The sequence below is a fragment of the Mixophyes fleayi genome, chromosome 1, assembly GCF_038048845.1.
Source record: "Mixophyes fleayi isolate aMixFle1 chromosome 1, aMixFle1.hap1, whole genome shotgun sequence".
Taxonomy (NCBI): domain Eukaryota; kingdom Metazoa; phylum Chordata; class Amphibia; order Anura; family Limnodynastidae; genus Mixophyes; species Mixophyes fleayi.
In genome coordinates this window covers 339,495,938-339,517,062 of record NC_134402.1, presented here as the reverse complement: position 1 = coordinate 339,517,062, position 21,125 = coordinate 339,495,938, and positions in this window count along the sequence as shown.

Sequence of the window (21,125 nt, the reverse complement as noted above, 5' to 3'; positions counted from 1 at the left end):
CTCCTCCAGGCCGGTCATTCGTGGAACCCCATCTCCGGCTCAAGACCCTGCAGTGGGCTCATTCATCCCGCATTGCCGGCCATGCTGGAATAAAGAAGACAACATCGCTGCTTTGCCGACGCTTCTGGTGGCCTAATGTACGTGCCGATGTTGGTAAATTTATTGCTTCCTGCACTACTTGTGCTCAACACAAAACTTGTAGAAGAGTTCCGGTAGGCCTTCTTCGTCCACTCCCTATCCCCGATGCTCCTTGGGAAAGTGTGGCCATGGATTTTATCACAGACCTACCCCTCAGTGCAGAGTTTACCACTATCTGGGTGGTTATTGATCGATTTTCGAAGATGGCACATTTTATTCCTCTAACTGGACTGCCCACGGCCAGTCGTCTGGCAGATATCTTTATCAAGGAGATATTCAGACTACATGGTTGCCCGAAGGAGATCATTTCGGACCGTGGAGTCCAATTCACATCCCATTTTTGGAGAACCTTTTGTAAGAGATTGAACATAGAATTGAAATTCTCTTCGGGATACCATCCGCAAACCAACGGACAGACGGAGCGAATCAATCAGGATCTCGAGACATTCCTCCGCTGTTTTACCTCCGACAACCAGAATAAATGGTCTCAATTCCTTCCTTGGGCGGAGTTCTCCCATAATCAACACATTCATGAGTCTACCGGATTCTCCCCTTTCTTTATTGTATATGGAAGTCATCCTGTGTTTCCGGATCCTTTTCCAGTGTCCTCTTCACCGGTTCCAGCCGTAGATACTCTTTATCGGGAGTTTTCTCTCATTTGGGCTAAGACTAAGATGGCTTTACTCAAGGCTACTCAGCATCACAAAATCTTTGCAGATCGTCATCGGAGGGCCACTCCTCTCTTAAAGGTGGGAGACCAAGTATGGCTATCCACCCGGGACCTAAGACTAAAGGTTCCTTCTATGAAGATGGCTCCTCGATTTATTGGCCCATACACCATCATGCAAGTCATTAATCCTGTATGCTTTAAATTGAAACTTCCTCCTTCTCTGAGATGTCATAATACTTTTCATGTCTCATTACTACGACCAGTGGTACTCAATAAATTCTATCGACCTCCCTGTCGTCCCCCACCAATACAAACCTCTTCTGGAACTGAATTCGAAGTCAATCGGATCTTGGCCTCTCGCATTCTTCGTGGCAAACAGCAATTTCTTGTCCATTGGAAAGGATTTGGCCCAGAGGAGAGATCATGGGTGGACAAGCAGGACCTTCACGCTCCTTGAATTCTCAAAAAGTTCCTTCAAACAGGAGGAAGAAGAGGAGGGTATACTGTCAGGCGCCGTCCGCACGGCCGCCTGACTGCCTGACCGCGCGTCTGGTTGCTATGCAACCAGACGCATCACTTCCGGATCCCCCCTGCCATCTGACTCCTCGCTGTATGACGCGCCCCGTTGCTAGGCAACGGGACGCTATGTGGATTCCCGGCGGCAGGTATGACAGCGCTGCAGCGCTGATGCTGATTGGGTCACCACACTATTTAAACCTCTTCCTGTCCTCTAATCAGTGCCAGAGTATCAGGTCTTCCTGTCTCCAGCGTTTGTGTGTACCAGTTGCTGTATTTGTTCCTGACATTCCTCGTGCTGCTTGTGACCCTTTTGACCCGGACCGTTTGACCACCCCTATCTGGATTCTGCCTTTGTACTGCGCTCCCTGAAAGTTACCGACCCGGCTTGCCTCACCATTCTTCTGGATTTCCCTTTGTACCTCCTCTACCTGAACGTTGCTGAACCGGCCTGTCTGACACCCCCTTGTATCTCGCTGTGGACTCTAGGAAGGACCGCGACCTGCGTGTCCCTGCAGCGGAGTCCATACTTCCTTGCGGGGGTTCCTGGTGAATACCAGGGGCACGTTAGACTCCGCGCCTTCCTCTGAGTTGCGCCAACAACAGCAGGTACCCACTATCAGTCATACACCCACTACCAGTCGTGACAGATGCCATGCGGTCAATGCAGTACACAAGGAGGTTCCAAAAGAATAGTCAGGCAGGCAGAGGTCAAATACCGGAGCAGGATTAAAGAACCGAAGGGAGAACCCAAGAGGAGTGTCAGGAACCGCCGAGATCAGAACCAGGGAGACAGACCAAGAATCAATATAGCACATGGACTCCTGGAGCTAGGGGACCTAATAGTATTACACGATTATCTACCTTCTTTCTCTTTTTTATGTGAATATGAAAGTACAGAATGGATCTTCTTTGGGAGATGTATTGACATCAGACACATAAGAAAATTCACCACGCTAAAATATAAGTATTCCCTTTTATCGAAGATTAAATCGCGCTTAAAGGGGTTTCATATTCTATTCTGCATTACTGTTTATTCTGTTTATAGAGCTTCTAACAGAGGGAGCTCAAGCTTTCGCTGGACAGTGATGGCGTGGTGCTGACAACTGCTAAACCTCATACCTCGCTTCCTTCCTTGTGTATCGTGATTCAATACTCCTCCCTAGAGACATTCTGTCTCAAAAGTTCTTATCTTGACATTATACAGCTTGATAATATTTCAAATTAACCCTTAATGGTTCCACATGTAATCAAGTGGGAGGACATAGGGGATAGCTTGGACCCCGAAAAATGAGCTTAGATTAGAGAGAGAGCAGTTAAGAGTTGTATCAGTATCCTATTAAAGGATTAATTATACTTACAAATGATTGTTTAGGTGGTATTTAGTACACACTCAACTCCAGGTGATTTACCCACCTTCCTCATATTGCTGTTATAGGCATGAGGTCAACCTTTCATATATATGGTGGTGCTGCCCCAAAATTACAGGCTTTATGTTCCTTCTTGTCCGTTCGTCAACTGATTAGGTATATCTTAAATGCAGTTAATTACAGTCTTGCGGCACACTGGAAGAACCCTGAGCCTCCCTGATCATTGCACTTAACAAAATATGGCACATACATAGAACACATAACAATTATACTAAAGGAATGTCATAATAAATGCTGTAGCATATTGTCCCCCTGGACTGAATTTTACTAGACCAATTGTCAGACTTAAATGTTTTGAAGTCCCAAAACAGTACTTTTATCTCCAACAGATCATCTATGATATCCCCCACCCCACTGTGGACCCTTACTAACAGTCACCAGCATTACCCTTCTCCCTTGAGCAGCATAGCTTACTCACTGTATATTTTGATTTTTACAATGGATATTGGACCGCCTATGCCACCCTGTCAGGATGGACCGCCTATGCCACCCTGTCTGTTGTTGCTGGGAACCGGCTGAGCTTACTTTGCCAGCATCCTCTTTCGTTATTCCGAATAAGCCCCTCCTGCTGCAGTAGGAGGAGCCTGCTGCAGCCACTGGACTCCTTTATGGCTCCCAGAACCACATTCCTTCTGGGTAACTGTCACTACTAGTGTACTCCCGTGCTGGCACACTTGGGCTGGTACCTCTGACCACTTACTATGGATCAGGGTGCTGTGGATGGATCCCCCCTGGCCTATCACACTGGCCTGAGCTGCTGGGTATTGTTTTTAGATGCAGGAAATCTATTAAGTCTTAATTAAACATTCCTTTGTCTTCAAGTGGACACTCACAAATCAAAAGATCTAATTAACATGGGTCCTTTCTTCAGACAGCTATAGAATACACATTCCCACAGAAAGTCACAAACCCCAAACAAGCCATTTCCCCACATCACAATACACAAAAGACTTCCATCCACAAAGGCTTATTATATCAGATATATACCTCCAGAAATAATGCATTTCCTCTAGCAAGGTTAAACCAGAAACAAATTTCTTCCCCTGGTCTCAGAAATAAAGATTTCCTATATCAAAATATACACAAGATCAAAAATAGGTGCATTGGCAATTATATAAATAAGACCCCTGCGCTATTTCCTTTACATTAATTTATACCAATAGTTATTTGTAAGTGATCCAGTCACAGATATATATAAATATTTTTGGACCTAATTCCTTTCTCAAATTTATATTCCAGTTCCTTGCTTATAAATCTGGATCTTGCATTGTTCTGAATGATTTGATTGGCACTCTGTAACCTTATGAGTTTTGCTGTACCCCCTCCCCTTATATTCTCTTCTGTACTCTACTACTTTACGACTACTCTGGAGAAAATAATGAAATGCATCTATAAAAGTATATATTGGGCATGACAATCAATAAGATTTCAATAAGAATATGATATCAAATATAATATATAACAAAAGAATAAAGAAAGAGGGAAGATAAGAGAAGGATAGTAAGAACTTAGATATTGGGAGAGGAAGAATCTAATTGGAAATAGGGAAGAAGAGAAGCAAAAGAGGAATAAGATGACTGATATTAAAGCACTGTAGCTTTCCCTTACCTGAAATGACTCATATTTTACGATTATGTCCAGATTACTACAACAGTGGTGAATGGAAATAGAAACAGAAATAAACCAAACCAAAAATGGATTCATTAACACAGATGCTCAATTTATCCATTGTAACAATATCCTAAATTTTTATTAAGATATTTTTTTCAGAGAGGGTATGTCTTTTCCAGTGTTAAGCTCAGCAACAACTGGTAGCTTTGTAAATACCCAACACTAGCTGATATGGATGTGTAGAGTCCCAATAAAGCAACCCAAGCGTTAGGTTAAATTATAACCTATAGAGTTAGCTAAAACATTGAAAGGTCACTCTCCGTATCTGTCAATCTTAGGACAGTTCCACTTTTTACGTTACCAGTGTTCAGGGGAGGGCTGGCAAATTTTGGCCTGGGGGGTAAGACTCGACTTAGCAGCCTGTTAGGAACAAAGGAAAAAAAATGCAGGTGGCCCAGTGACCCAGCCCAAGGTAGCCCACTATTTGACCAGCCCAGGGGCCAGTTAAGTGGAGGAGAACAAGTTGAGTGGAGGAGAACAAGAAAGAAGGGGGAGGGCATGTGAGAGGCAAGGAAGAGGAACATTGAGGAACATTTAGCAATAAAATATATGAAATGAGATTATTGTGACAGACTAAGAAGATAGCGATTGATACAAAAGGATGATAAGCTATAGAGAAGCCTCAGGTCACAAGGATCATAATCTGTGTGTCGGGAATAGGTCAGTTGTGAGAAGTGTATGAAGCCACAGTCCAGTAGTAAATAGTGTTTGTAATTTGCCTACAGATGTTTATATAACTGAACTACAGTATTTTCCCTTTCTCTAAAAACAAGAACTGTATTTAGAGATAAACAGACTAAGGGGTATATTTACTAAGCTGCGGGTTTGAAAAAGTGGGGATGTTGCCTATAGCAACCAATCAGATTCCAGCTTTCATTTCTTTAGTACCTTCTACAAAATGATAGCTAGATTCTGATTGGTTGCTATAGGCAACATCCCCACTTTTTCAAACCCGCAGTTTAGTAAATATAGCCCTAAGATTTTACTTCAAACAGAGATAGTTAAATTATATTGACCTTTTACTTCACTCATTGTAGCAAGTAATGAACATATAAATAGGGCCTAAGTCATTGAGGAGAGCAGCATGGTTTTGCAGCTTGGCAAAACCGTGCTGCATTGGAGAGGGTAGTAAATTTAAAATGTGGGGGACAGATTTATAGCTGGGGTAGAGCATGTCCTAGATCAACTTTAAATTCTTTAAATTCCATTGTAAAAATAAAGTTATCAAGTATTTGTGATACATGACAAAAAAAAGTCAGTATTGTCTTTATATCCAAAATAATAAACTAATTTGCACCCCTTGCAATGTAACATGGTTTGTCCAGGATCAAATTTACTAATTTTTTTTTACTTACTCTCCTTAATGACTCAGTCCCATAGTGTCCAGTGGGTGGACATATTTCCACAGACTTTTGTGTCTTCAACCATTTAGGAAACGGTAAACATTATGTTAACAATAACATCTTGAAATTTCAAAGAAACAAAGTGAAGTTATGTGAGATAATTATGTGGTTTACAATTTATTTGGAGACGGATTAGACGAAAGGCTATCTAATGTGGCAACAATACTGCAAGTGGAAACACTCTTCATTTACTGCAGTTTCTCCATTAATTGAAGACATATTAGGCAGAATATAAAAATTGCACAAGGATATTCTATACACTGATTATACTGGACACGTCAGCACTGCACTGCAATGGCTAAATAATACTTCAACTGTCAATACATGCACCAAAGGCCATTCAAGGATCTTGTATATATATATATATATTTCAGACACAGTATTATAGTAATGGTTAATATTGAAGAATTAGTAGTAGTGTAACAGTCAATTTTGTCATGTGTAAGTATAGGGTTGACTAGTTATACATGAGTGATTTAGAGAGTACTATAATATGATCCAGAAGATTAGTTAAATTATATAGATTACATATTGATTTCTGTATACTTTGAATGTATTGATTTCTGGGATGTGCTGTATGAATTTACCACTGTTGTTATGGTGTAATACTTTCCATTGCTATAATAAAAATATAATATAACACATATTTTTTGCTGTCTGTGTGAATCTATCAGATTAAATATTACCAGGGAACTATAGGGACGGGGATCCTGAATCACTCCTGGTACCTACATCTCAAGTATTTACCGTAAGTGTAGTATAGTTTTAGGTGGAGACACTAACCGCTCAATAATACCTAGTAAAACTATTTGATAATTATACCTCTGGTAAACAAAGAAGGAGGGGTAGTAAAACTGAACCCGATCGCTTTTTTCTAGGAAGCCCATAGACTGCTTTTAAAGTAAGATACTTTTAATTTAAAATCACTTCATCTGGGGCTCCAAAATGGACAAAGTGAAGCAGTCAGTTATGTACAAGGAGCCCCTCAAAGGTGGGGAAGGTATACCCGATATCCCCACCATGCTGCCAGCCTTCTTTGTTTGTAACTGCATCTGCAGAACTTTGATTGAAAAGAGCATTTGTTCTGCTGGAAAGTCCATATCTCGCTTTTTCCTCATGCCTCTTTGGAGGTCCTTGGGCTGGGACAAGTGGGACAGCTCCTTCTCTTACAACTGGACTATACCTTGGTTTTAACTGGATGTTAGACAATTTGTGAGGGAGCACCATCTGGAGGGACTTAAACCAGACTTGTGGATGCCAAAAACTGTCCACAAGCTCATCAGAGCTAAAGATGTTATGAAGTCTGTTCCAGGGCTCCCTGCTGCTACAGCAAAACATGTATGGGAGAATGGGGCCTCTAAGAGGCTGACTAATAGACATAAATACATTGCATGGTTGGCTATTCAGGGGGGTCTGCCTGTCAGGACATTGATGCACTCCCGGAACCTGTGCAGATATGTTCACTGCCCCTTCTGCATATCAAGAAGGGAAACAGCGCAGCATATTTCTTGGGACTGCCCCACTCCACAGGCATTGTAGGATGGCTTGGAACACAAACTTAAGGACAGTGTGCCCAGGACCTGCCTTTCACACCATTCAGTATTTTATGGATTATTTCATGGGGCCCATACTATTAGGGCAATCCAGGAGGCCTGGTGCCTTATGAACTGTTTTAAGGATGCTATATGGCTTGCCAGGAAGAGCCTCATTTTGAAGAGGGAGAAGATGAGCATCCAGGACTGTTGCAGGCTGATCCACAGCCTGCTAAATACTATAACACCATTGACAGTCCTGAGGATAAGGAAGATGATTTATTGTTGTCTCCTTCTTCTTATTCTCCTCCCTATGTGTCTGTTTATTAAATAAAGCCTTGTGCTTGTGTCTTCCCCTCCCTTACCCTCTCCAACCCATTTCCCCATCCCTGTTTGAAGTTTTGTTGAATGTCTTGCCTTAAATTATGCACCCTCCCCTATATTTGTGTCTGTGTCTCAATAAAGCCTTGGGCTTGTGATCTCCCCACCTTACCCATCTCACCTACCGTCCCCTCACATCCATTACTTGTCTGAATCTGTTATGACATTTAAGTTTGCATGGTTAGTGCAATTCTTGATTTATAGTGTAGGATGCCATATCTTGTACCTTATGTCTTGTATTGTACTAAAAAGTATGAATGAATATGTTTGATGGTGATTTGTGTTTGCAGCTGTGCTGCGACGCATTACACTTGAATGTAATGTACTGTGTGTGTTTTATACCTTTATACAAAATAAAAATACTTTTCAGTATCAAGTATAAAGTCAAATTTTATTTTTTTCTACTTATGTAAAATGTATTCACAAAATCAACTGCCATAATATAGATTTCCTAGATTTACAAACGTACAGACAGTAATTTCTACCTAAAAGTTAATTATCTCAGGCGATGACTGGAAAAAGCCCCTAAGGGGGAATTAAGTGGATTTGTCAGGAACTACACCAACACTACCCAACTAGATGAAGAACTATCTTACATAAAGAAAAAAATTGAAAAATAGCATAATGTACTAGAACGTAATCTAACCATAGAAACTGTCAAGAACTTAGACAGGAATAACTTCCTAATGCCAAAAAGAATAACATGACACACATTACAGGACCATGCCCATACATTTGAAGCTTTCATATTTTTTGTGATCCAGTTTAATAAAGCCAATCCTCTGATTGAAAACATTCTCAAACGCATTGGGAGGTTTTACAAAAGGACTCAGTACTAAATCCCATCCTCCCAAAAATTCCATCAAACCCTAAAGTGTGGGATAGAGACAAAATACCAACTAAGAGGAGGCAGTAAATGTAACACCTTTAATAAAAAGTGAATAACATTGGTCCTCACACTAGCAACTTTACATCCTATTGATCTTTTAACTGACCTCAACTTCAAACCCTGCTTATTTGAAGTCCAATACTAATCTGGTCAACAGCAAGATGCAAACATTGCAGCACTTGTTCTAGCTTTATATTTTGAATCTGTTTTATCTTATAGCACAATTTAAACAATAGACAATTTAAATAAAGGCAAGGAGAAGAAGTGGGGAAGATAGGAAACAAAAATATACTTTATGTATATATTTTATATATATATATACTTTATGAATCCTTATGTTTGTTTGTTGTTAGTATCTAGTTGTATACATTACATTTCTTTTACAGTAAGGCATTTATTGATATTCATATAATTTCAGATAAAAGCCAACAGGTTTAGGTGTCATATTATCAGTGTCAGTAGTGGGGGTGTATACGGTTGTATGCCATAATAACACTTCTCCTACTGCCTTCATTGTAAAACTATCATTTCCATTCACTTACATACCGACACTTCTAAATTTCCACTTCGACCACTGGTCAGTGCAGGAGAACAGTTCCGGATTACAAACACTGCAGCAGATATCAGCACAGGATATACATTATACATATAAGGGATCATTTAGAGTTAGAGACATGCTTGAATTCTTTTGCTTAAAATACACATTTTTATACTGCACATGTAAACCAAAATTGCATGTGCATGTGAGCAAGCATAGGCCTAGTACAGTAAAGCCATGTTCATGTAAATGTGACTCAATTTGATGTGCACGCATACATAGATATGCCTCTCAGCTGCTCCATTCATTAGCGTTGCGGCAATATTTTATCTGTCTGTTGGCATTCATTAATTGTCATTTTCCACAACCATTGCAGGAAAGAAGATTCTTATTGCACTCATACAGTGGTAATTTGACAGGTGTTGGAGTGCTTTTAATTAATTACAATCTAAATGCTAAATGCAATTGCTGCATTTTGCAATAACACTGTAAACACTGTTTTCTGTCTTGTAAAATTTGTTTTTAATATTTGGGTCTGACAAGGGTAGTTAGATTCCGCTTGACTTGGATACTACAATTTCTAAATGTTGTAAGAACACTGAAATCACACTATACTAATTGGTGATGATCAAAATTGTTTTTGATATTTCAGTTAAACAAGGGCAATAAAGATCTATATGAGTTGGGTACTGCGATTTACGCATTTTGTAATAACATTGAACACACACTATACTGTCTCTTGATGGTGAAATTAGTTTTTAATATTTGGATTCAACAAGGGTAATAAGATTCCGCATGAGTTGTTTATTGCGATTGCCGCATTTTGTAATAACACTGCAAACACAATACACTGTCCCATTATGATGGACAAATCTCTTACTGGACTGCTTCAAGTAAGATATTCCTTTGCTGTGTCTGCAAAGCTGTTCATTATAGTAGAGCTATTCTTTGATAGTCTACCCATCATATTTAACTTAATTTACTGCATCAGTTTTATACTTGCAATTGAAAAACAAGTGGTTTCTACAACCAAATATATTATATATGCTGCAGGGATGCCATACATATATGTATTATTTTCTACACCTGTTTACCAAAACATTACACAATTAAAAATAAGAAGTGCAGTAGGAGCTGCATCAATTATGGCTAAGGGTCAGGGAGCATGCTTACAGGTCACGCATAAGCTTCTTTTGGATGCCTAACCCAGAGATGAGAAGTGGGTTCAGGCTCCCACCTGAGGTCATCCTGGAATAATATGCAGAATGACTTTGAGCCTACAATAAGCATCTAGACAGCTGACTAAATTGTTAGCTGTTTTACATTTCCATGCATCTGGGTAGTGGTGGATCCAGAAGGAGGTGATTGGGGAAATCGTCTCCCCTAGCATGGCAGCCAAGAGGTAGTCAGAGGTTCCTGCCCGGCCATGTCGATTATGTTTTAAACACAATCATTGTAGCCAGGTAGCATCTGCCTGTTTCTCAGCAACCAGGTCCAATCAAAGTGAAAGAAGGGGTGGAGTCAACCAATCAGAGTGAAGTAGAGGCAGGGCTATGTTAAATCACTCCCGCCAAAAAAGTCTAGGCCCACCTCTGCATCTGGGACATTGCAGACTACAGTAGCTCTGGCAGCATGAATGTCACTGCCTGCTTTTAGTCATGTACTGCAGCAGGTCTTATTTGCATTCCTGATGCTCATCCGTAGATGCTATACATGTAGTCCTTGTGTCACCTGTAAGAAGTAACAATCCTTAGTAACCACAACAATGTACTAATTCAGATCATTTTTCAGGCTATCTGTATAATGTTATTTGCTTTAATTAGGACCTGTATGTATTAATGTACCTACAGCCCCTTAGTACAAAAGTGTGTTATCTTTGACTAGATAGCTTTCCCTTTTGAATATTTTGCTGCATTTGGAGTGGTGGTGACATTGAAAAAGACAATAAAATGATCTCATTTAGTAGAACCAGAACACAGAAGCACATAGAGTGGTGATATGTACTTAATGGGCCTGAGTCATTAAGGCATGCGTGTCAGATTTTTGAGCATATCGTATGCAAAACTCTACTGCACATGCTCACAACCAGTACTACCGTTCGATAGCAGATCCTCTACATTCGCAAATGCATACGGCACTTACTATAGGCTGCGATTTTGGGATGTAAACAGGGAGGTGAAGGGGCATGGTGTCATAGTAAATTCATAATAAGAGCATTCCCGTGCAGGGACGTCTAAATCAGGGTTGGACGAACCTAGGTAATAGCGTGGTTCTTGGCGTATAGTATGCACCTGCTCGGGATCTAGTTTATCTTCCTGGGACAACCACCTGTATACACAATAATACATCGGATCGGCATGTGATCGTATGCTCCCAATCACCTGCATATGCTCTGCTAATATAAACACTGCTATAAAAAGTCTGATTAGAGCATGTGCTTTATGCTGCCATTTCTGCATTGCAGTATTGCATTTGTCTGCTTTTTATCGTGTTTAATTTTGCTGTTTCAAGCAATTAACAGGATATGTTTGTTTTTTACATTTTTAAAAGTATCTGTTTAATGGTAGCCTAATTTTACTTTCTTTTATAACTGTTTTTTGTGTTCTGTTTTTCTGATACATATGTATGTGCTAGTTTTTGTTTTTTTGGGGGGGTTTTCTTACTTTCTTTCATGTCATATTTTACTTTGTTTTACTTTGTTTACCCTAATCATGTGGCTGTTTAATAGCTCTCTTTATGTTTTCTATAGCTTTCTGTTGTTGCACAATGCGCAGGTTGTCTAGGAGGACACGAGGCAGGAACCGATAACAAAGTACCACTTCAGCATCAGACATCCCAAAGAGGCTGACACGTGGCCTGAACATAAGTTCCCTGGGCCGGCGATGATGGATTTGTTGCTGGTTTTGGAGCCGTGGACGCTGCTTGCCCTCCTGTGCTGCCACATGTGCCTCGCCCATTTCTAACAAAGGCTACATTTGAGAGAGAAGGAAGTTAATAAAAAACATTACCTACCTCATCACTTTGAAACTTTCATGCCTGTTTGCACATGAAAGATTTCCAATATACTTACAACTACAAGTGGGTTGGCCAAACTCATATTGGGGCTGGAAAAAGATAATGTATAATATTTTTACTATATAAGGGAGTTATTACACTACAATCAGATTATTATCCCCCCTTTTACACTCTTATCTATCAACCTTCATACAACTTACAGCAGGCATGTCAAACTCAAAACCCCAATTGAGCCAAATAATCAAAGTCTAAGATTGTGTGGGCCAATATGCAATTTTGACACCCCCTTTCATCACACTCTGCCCCCTTCATTATCACACTACACTCTTCATGTTGCTTTTGCTGTTTCCCGTTTCACACTGTGCCCTCCATTACGCTGCTTTGCTCCCCTTCACTTACCTTTCTATTGCCTTCTTTCTTCTGATTTCTTTTCTTCTGTCTTTCTCTTGTGTCTCTTCTGTCTTGTCCGTCGCAGCTCCTCACTTAAAATTTCAGGCGTGATTACGTCATGCCCGACATTCAGTGCGAAGGGAGGAGGGGAGGAGGGTGCCGGACCTCGCCGCATCAGGTAAGTATTTTTTATTTTTTATTTTTTTTCCGGGCCGGTGGCTCTGGTGGGGCAGCAAAAAATAGTGGTTTGGGCATCTCTTCCTTACAGCATTGATGAACAGTAATTTGACAGCTGAATTGTATGAAAAGTGTCATTCTATAATTCACAGAGGTGTCACACATAATAAGGCCTATACTGTATATTGTTGTTGACTAATTACCACTGGAGGGAGTAGTGACCATTTATCAAGAAGGGGAGATGTTATGATATAAGTGTGTTAATTCATTAAACACACAGGAATGCCCTCACTCTGCTCAATTCTTCACCTCTGTCCCTACAAACGTCTGCTCCTCCACAAATGTAAACATCTTGCTTCGCAAAAATCAAGTATCTTAGCGGAAATTTAAACATAATTCAGCTGGCACTCTTCTTTAAATGGGTACTATTGGAAGGTATGTTTGATCAGCTAAATACTAGAGGCCTGATTTATTAAGGAAAGTAAGGCAAAGAAATGAGTACGTTTTTTCCAGGACAAAACCATTTTACAATACAAGGGGTGCAAATTAGTTTATTATTTTGCGCATAAGATAAATACTGGCTGTTTTTTCATGTATCACACAAATACTTGATAGCTTTATTTTTACACTGAAATTTAAAGTTGATCTAGAACATGTCTTACCCCAACTATACATCTACCATCACATATTAAATTTGCCTACCCCTACAGTGCAACATGGTTCTGCCAAGGTGCAAAGTTACTAATTATTTTCCTTTACTTACCTTAATGAATCAGGCCCTAGATCTGTAGTCACAGATATGGATCATCAGATCTAGTCATTCACCATTCAGACCAAATGATTGGAGAGTCTTCATACATTGTATTCAGTGACTGTCAGAGCATGTATAAGCCTTGCAACCAACTCGATCCCAGCCCATTTTGACCAATCCCAGCTGTATTTTATTAACCCAATATCTTTTTTCCCCACCCACACTTCGTATAATGTAAGGCTAATTTGACTGAAAAGCAAAATAAGGCCACACATGATTTCACCATGTGTGGTCAACTGAAAAGATCAATCAGACCAGGCGGTAAATGTATCATACCCCGGTTTTTTCATTTTCGCGGGAGATCGGCGTCTTCGCAGCTAAAATTTAAAGCAGCGCTGCCTTGTACAGGGAAACTTCCCTTTACAAGGCAGCGCCGCTTTAAATTTAAGCTGTCATCTCGACGATTTCCGGCGACTTGTACAACCCGCACTATGATACATTTACCCCCAGATATAGACCATAGATTCATCTCTGAATCTATATACACCCCTGCTGTATTCCTCCTTTGTCCTTCAACTCTTTTCCCCTCTCATAGCCTCCTCCCATTCCCATTTCCAAGTCTTCTCCAGCTCTGCTCCCACCTATGGAACTCTTTGCCTCACCCTACCAGACTCTTTCCCAATATACAATCCTTCAAAATGTCCCTCAAAACTCACCTCTACTCACCCTATCCCTTGTTAGAACCTCATGTGCATTTACTCTAGTTCCAATAACCTGTGTTCTATTTGCATCCACTGACTCTCACTATCTCCTCCCTCTAGAATGTAAGCTTTCTCAGGCAACATCCTCTCTACTATACGTCTCATATTTGTCCACCTTGTACAACCCTAATGTTATGTCTTAAGTTGAATCTTCCTCTGTTTGTCCATTCACTGTCACGGACTTCATACCAATATCTAGTGATCGAAAAAGTAGGCAAGTATGTGTAGCTTAGTCTCACGAATGAGACATGATCAAAGTCTCATTTTGTCAGACCAGGGGAGGGCTGGCAAATTTTAGCCTGGGGGACAAGACTCGACTCAGCAGCCAATTAGGAACATTTTAAAGGAAGAAAAAGCAGGTGGCCTAGTGACCCAGACCAAGGTAGCTCACTATGGGATAAGCCCGGGGGACAGATGCCACCCTGCCCCTCAGCCCAGCCAGCCCCTGTGTGAGACTAAGTTTCACTGTTTTCCTCACCACTGGACAGGTAACTAGAGAGATGGTAATAAATCAGACAGAAACTAGGGTAGGAGGAATGTATTGAAGGGAAGAGCTGAGGGCAGGTGAGAGTTGGAGAAAAGAAGTTTGATAGAGGTGAGAGAGGGGAATAAATGTGTCACAGAGGAGTGATTGGGGTTAAGATATATGTTGCATAGGTCAAATGGTCTACATGGAAAGGACATGACATGCGCCCTATGTGCAATGACCACACCTCCTATGTGTCACAACCATGCCCACTCTGGCGGCTCTCACACCTATTCATGACAGTATACACACTTCTATCCCCACATGGACTTTCACAATGTTGAAAGTTATGGCATAACTGCAAAAAGGTCCCTAGAGCCCTATAGTAAATTCTACATGTTTTACACTTTTAAGCAAATTAACACTTTATTGTGGCCCCTTCAAATGAGTACTTATACCCAATGTGGTCCTCGGACCAAAGAAAGTTGTGTATCCCTTATATAAAAGACAGAATTAGATGCTTCTGTCAAATATTCTTTCAATTCTTTTTTCAAATAATTAAGGAAATTATGTAAATATTACATTGGATAAATACCATAACAGTCCATGGATGAGGGATCACAATACATATTTATTTACTTGTCTATGAAAAAAATTACAGGACAGCAAAACCACAAAATAGAATTTTTGATATATGAAGAATGAAGGTGAAATACATTGTTCAGTCAAACTATGACTTTGTGCAGCTGCTTTATTGAAAAGTAAAGTTTAATTAGTTTCATCCTGGCTCAAAGACAATGTATCAATGGGATCATACATAGGATACATACAGGATGTGACTCCCCTGCTATAGTGAGAACCAAGATGGTCAGTGCTGGTCGTTGCCATTTTGGGAGGCTGATGGGTAGGGTACTAAATACTGCATACTGCACCCTTCCAAAAGGCTGGCAGCTTTGAACTGAAAAGTGATGAAGCTTTTCCTCCACAGTGGGCCTAGTCTAATGGACCCCAGCCCATTAAAATAAAGGAGTAAATAAATAAATAAAATTATTTTAAAATACACTTTAATTGCATAATGGCTCATGGCCTTGGACCACTTTATTGAATACAAAATAAAATGTTTCTTATTTCTTCAGCTGTCATAGTTGAAATGGGAAAAAAAAAATTCAAAAAGAAATTGCATAGTAATAAAACCCACTCACACACAATAAATAACTGAAGCAAAATTATCAAAGACAAGATTCCCCAGGACCCCCTTCCCTTCCAACACAAGTGGTCAGAGACGAAAGAAAGGGAAAAACGAGTACGATTGTCTGGTGGTGAAGTGGACTACCTGATTTCAACCATTCGCAGTGTGCGATTGGGTAATTTTTTTATGGTGTTTTTTTTCTTTTTTTTTTTCTGTGGTAGTAGAAAATTGTTATCAATTAATTCAGCAGTAGACAGACAATGCATCTTGCAAATGTGGAGTCAAGGCCAACCACCAACCACCAACAATTCATCAGTTTGAAAAAAATGATAAGTTATATAGAATGGATTGGATAGTAACATCTCCACGTGGAGAAATACAAACACTGAGATGTGTAATAATACTTTGGCTCAGACATTGAAAAGCCAAATATATTTTTATCACAGACATTTTTTTATTTTTTTTTATAACTTTTTATTAGAAACATCTTTTCCCATAGAAAATGCATTACAGAATCTCGAGACGTTAAACAGAAATAGATAACACATGTTTACATACAACAGGTTCTCTCGCACTTGTGAGTTAAATGTATATTTATCTATTTAATACTGCAAAGATGTTATTTTAACTTTTCAGGTTTGAAGGGTATAAAGGGGGGGGGGGTATACAGGACGGGGGGGGGGGGGGGGTAAATAATTCACGCATCCAGTAAAAGAACAAGTATGCTTGCTTAGGAATATCTTTCCATGTCTAGATTCCACTAGAACTGGAGTGGAGATTGATTGTGATATATGGCCCAAGGGGTCCAGACTTTGTAGAAGGAGACGGAGGAGGCCCTCAGCACACTAGTAATGTGCTCCATCTGGTAAGTGTGCCAGATCCGACTGCAGACCATCTGGAGTGTTGGTGGTGTGGAGCTTTTCCAAGAGGCCGCTATTTGACATGTGGCAGCACTGATGATGTGCCTAAAGGGTTTGTGAGCAGATTTAGTGAGGTCTGGGATGGGTAGTGGCAGTAAGATGTGCTTTGAGTCAGGTGGTACGTGAGCATTTAGGATTGTTGAGGCTAGAGCAAGAACTGCTGCCCAGTATGGGCGGATCCCGGGACAGTCCCACCATATATGCATGAATGTTCCCATCTGACCACAGTTTCTCCAACAATCAGCGCTGGTCTGTGGGTATATTTTTTTCAATCTCGAGGGGACATAATACTATCTGTGCAACAGTTTGTTAGCATTTTCTTTAATGCAGACATTTATAGAACAGTGGGCCGTACCATCAAACACATCTGACCATTCTTCCTCATCCAGTACACTCCCCAGGTCATCCTCCCACTGCGTCTGAAAGCGATCCTTAACAGACGGAGTGGTAGGAAGTAAAGTATTATATAGAATAGAAATGAGTCCTTTGGAGGTTGGGCCCGAAAGGCATAGATTCTCAAATGTGGTGGATGGCCTGGAAGAGAGTTGAGCTTTGACTGTTTGGTGGTAGTGCCTAATCTGAAGATACTAATGGAACTGTCTTGGAACAAAGCCACACTGTTCCGCCAACTCCGAGAATTGTGGAAATATTGCTGTTCTGGTTATATGATTGAGTAACAGCAGTTTGCCTCTACCTGCCCATTCCGAATACATAGAGCGAGACAGACCGGGCGTAAAGGTTGGGTTAGACCATAAGGGTACTAGAATCGAGGGGGTAGGAGAGAGGGAAGCTAAGCGATTGCATCTAGACCAGATTGATAGAGATAGGGCCAGGACTGGATGGGCTCGGACAGAGGCCGGGCGCTGTGTGCTTGGTAGCCATAGTACAGAGCAGATCGGTGAGCCACCCAATATGTTCGACTCTATGTCCACCCATATCCTAGTTATTCACAGACATTTTATTCAGCTTGGAATATGGTGGGGATCATGACACAAACAAGTTACATACAATGGCATGAACAGAAGATAAAGATGGCCCTGCCCAAATGAGTTTACAATATAAGAGTTGTGAATTTTGAACAGTATGCAACACAGGGCAAGAAAAACTAGATGGCAGAACACCGAAGGTGATACAATGAAACAGTGGAAATTATAAAATCACGGTTGTTATGATGGTATGTACTAAAGGTTATACAAAGAAAACACTTAACAGTCTTAGTAGCTTAAAAATAGCACTTTGAGTTTATTCTTTATCTTACCCTATTGTATGTTTAAATTATACAATTAAAATGTTTGTGGAGATGGAGGTTAGGATTAAATGAAAATAAATTTTAACTATTACCCAATTTTTTTTTAAGTAAACTTTCAAAAAAATTAAGAATATTACACTTGGTAGTAAACAAATAATCAGGGCACTCAAACTTTCTAGCACAAAATTCATGAGCCAGGAAGCCATCAAATATGCAAAACATAATAAACCATGCCAAGTGGAGCTCCAAGAATTACTATATTGAAATATACACCAGTGAAAAAGGAGCAGAAAAAATAAACCATGCAAAAAGAACCCAGTAGAAAGTCAGACAGGGGAAACAGGAAAAGTAAATGAGGGGGGAGGACAGAGAGGAAGATGCTAGTGAAAGGAATATACTGTATTATCTCTGGTAGAAGAGAATCCGAAACAGGATGTAATAAGGCAACAACCATTTTGATCAAATAAACTTACCATGTGATTAGTTAGTTGGTCGGAATTTTCCTATTGAACCCTTGAAAAGAGGGTCAGGGAGGAGCATGTATGTGGATCTGTATTAGCTGTTAAGATTAGCAACATGACATTTGTCGTGTTCCAACAATACGGAAGAGGTAGCTCACTCGAAGGGAGGAGTAAGGTATGAATGTAGAATGTTGAGTCTTTGAAATCCAACCATCTAAACCAGGTGACTCGAAGTCCCTCATAACTGTCACCTGTCGTAGATATGATATCATCCATATAGATAAAGAAATCTATTTTGGAGAACCAATCGGTTATAGTAGAAGGAAAGAAGGATCTCCATATGCGTTGTTAAAGTGTTTTATGAGAGATTTTATGTATGTGGAAACAGGTAGTTTAGAACAATTTACGATTGAAATCATTGGATTATTAGGACATGCCCTCCCAAAGGGTCACAATTATTATTATTATTATTATCTTTGACTTATAAGGCGCCACAAAGGGTTCGCAGCGCCGTACATTACATATACAGAAAACAGAACCAAGACACACAATGGAGAGACAAACACATTTGCTCAAAAGGGTTTTAATGTTGGACACCCCCACCAAGTATGAAGCGGGCTACCCGGGTCCTTGACATCTCCAACATACGTTGGATGCAGCTACGGGCATCTTACTAATAGTATAAGGACATCTGTACCATTTAGAGAGTAATTTAAAATGTGTTTCAGCTACACATAGGCTCGGGGAACTAGCATGTGTCATCTGAAAGATCTTTGTTCACTTACTTTCCTCAATTTTTTGGCCAAAGTCCCTCTCCCAAGCTTTAGTGTACTGTGGCAGAGGGTTGTACAGATCTCCGATGATTAATTTGTACAGTTTAGAGTTTGAATCAGGAGGGTTATGAGGACTTGAGCACAATTGGTCAAAAGAGGTAAGGTCTCCTCCAAGCAAACCTTTTCTATTAAGAAAGTAGTGGAGTTGTAAATGTTTCTACTCCTCCCTCAGGAGAAGTTTCAACATTGCTTGGATTTCACTAAAAACACGTATTCCATTGGTACACAGCAGCAGAACAAACCTGGAAGTCCCCTGTCTCTAACCAATTTTTGAAAGCAAATACTTCCAAACCTGGTGGCAATTGGGCATTTGCTACAATTGACGTTAAGGGAGAGACCACTGAGGAATTAAGTTACTGGTATCTGCGTTTTTTTTTCCAACAAGCAATGGTGGGGGTAAGTGATGGGTGTGAAGTCACAGGCAGAATTAATCACAATGGGATGATCCTAGTAGGAACTTGCATGGATTGCTTCTCAATCTCCAACCACTGCTTTACAGCCCCACCTCTCAGGGCCGTAACTAGGGATGTGCAATAGAGGCGACCGCCCAGGGCACAACGCTGAAGGGGGGCGCTGTTTAGGAATGTTTTAGGTTCATTTGGTTAAAATTGAGGGCTAGGGGGACGGAATTTGTCTTTCTCGCCCCAGGTGCTAGAATTCTAAGTTACGGCTCTGCCACCTCTAGTTCATTCTGGTACCCTATTCAACAAGGTGGCTTGATAGTAGCTATACATATGGGGGAGCTGAAGGCCTCCACTATGTTTCGGTCAATATAATAGGTTCACTTCCAAAGAAGGCCTTCTGTCACCCTCAATGAAGTCCTTTATATCATTGAACGTCCAAGAATCACTTGAAGGGAATGTGGTTGGGTAATGTCTGTAGGAGGTAATGTATTTTATGTAGTGAATTCATATTAAGAATATTAATCATCCCAATCCAAGAGAAGCTTTTTGATTCCAATCATGTAGCTCCTTGCAGAGTTTGGATAACAGCAGCAAGAAATTGGTGTGTAAAAGTTGATTTAGGTCTTTTGCGATGTTAAAGCCTAAATATTTTATGTGGGACAAACAAATGGGAAATGCATGTTTCAGATCCTCTATCACTTGAGGTGTGTTGTAAGGTTTAGTGCAATGGATTTTAAGTAGTTTAATTTAAAATGAGATAGCTTGCCAAATTCTGTGAATTTATTGAACAAATTGGGAAGGGACATCACCAGGTTGGTGAATGTCTCCATAATTTATTTTGAAGACGGTGTATATTGATCTAAGGAAAAGGATAGTTTATAATGTTTTTCCTTTTAAGTGTGGTTTCAATATTAATATGACCACAGTTTGGTATCGAGGTTTTCATAGTTTGACCAATATTATTATGTTATAAAAAAACATATAATGTAAAACATTTCTCTGTTTGAGGTACAGATTGTAAAACTTAATAATGTATTCATTTTTTACTCATATATTATTGCTACGTGATCCTCTAATAAAAGAAAAGAGTTTAGAAAAATACTTTGCGGCCAAATGCAGGATGAGGTGAATATTCAGTGGAACAGTTTTAAACACTTTGCTCACCTCTAGTGATATGACATATATTGGAACTTTAAAAATAATGAGTAATAGGCTAAAATTCGGAAGCATTACATTTCAGATATAATTGCTGTGACATCTCAGACAATCCACCAATATGTAGTCAGTACAGAGCATTTATTTTTACCTAGGAGACTGCAAACTGCCCACACAAACTCTGGC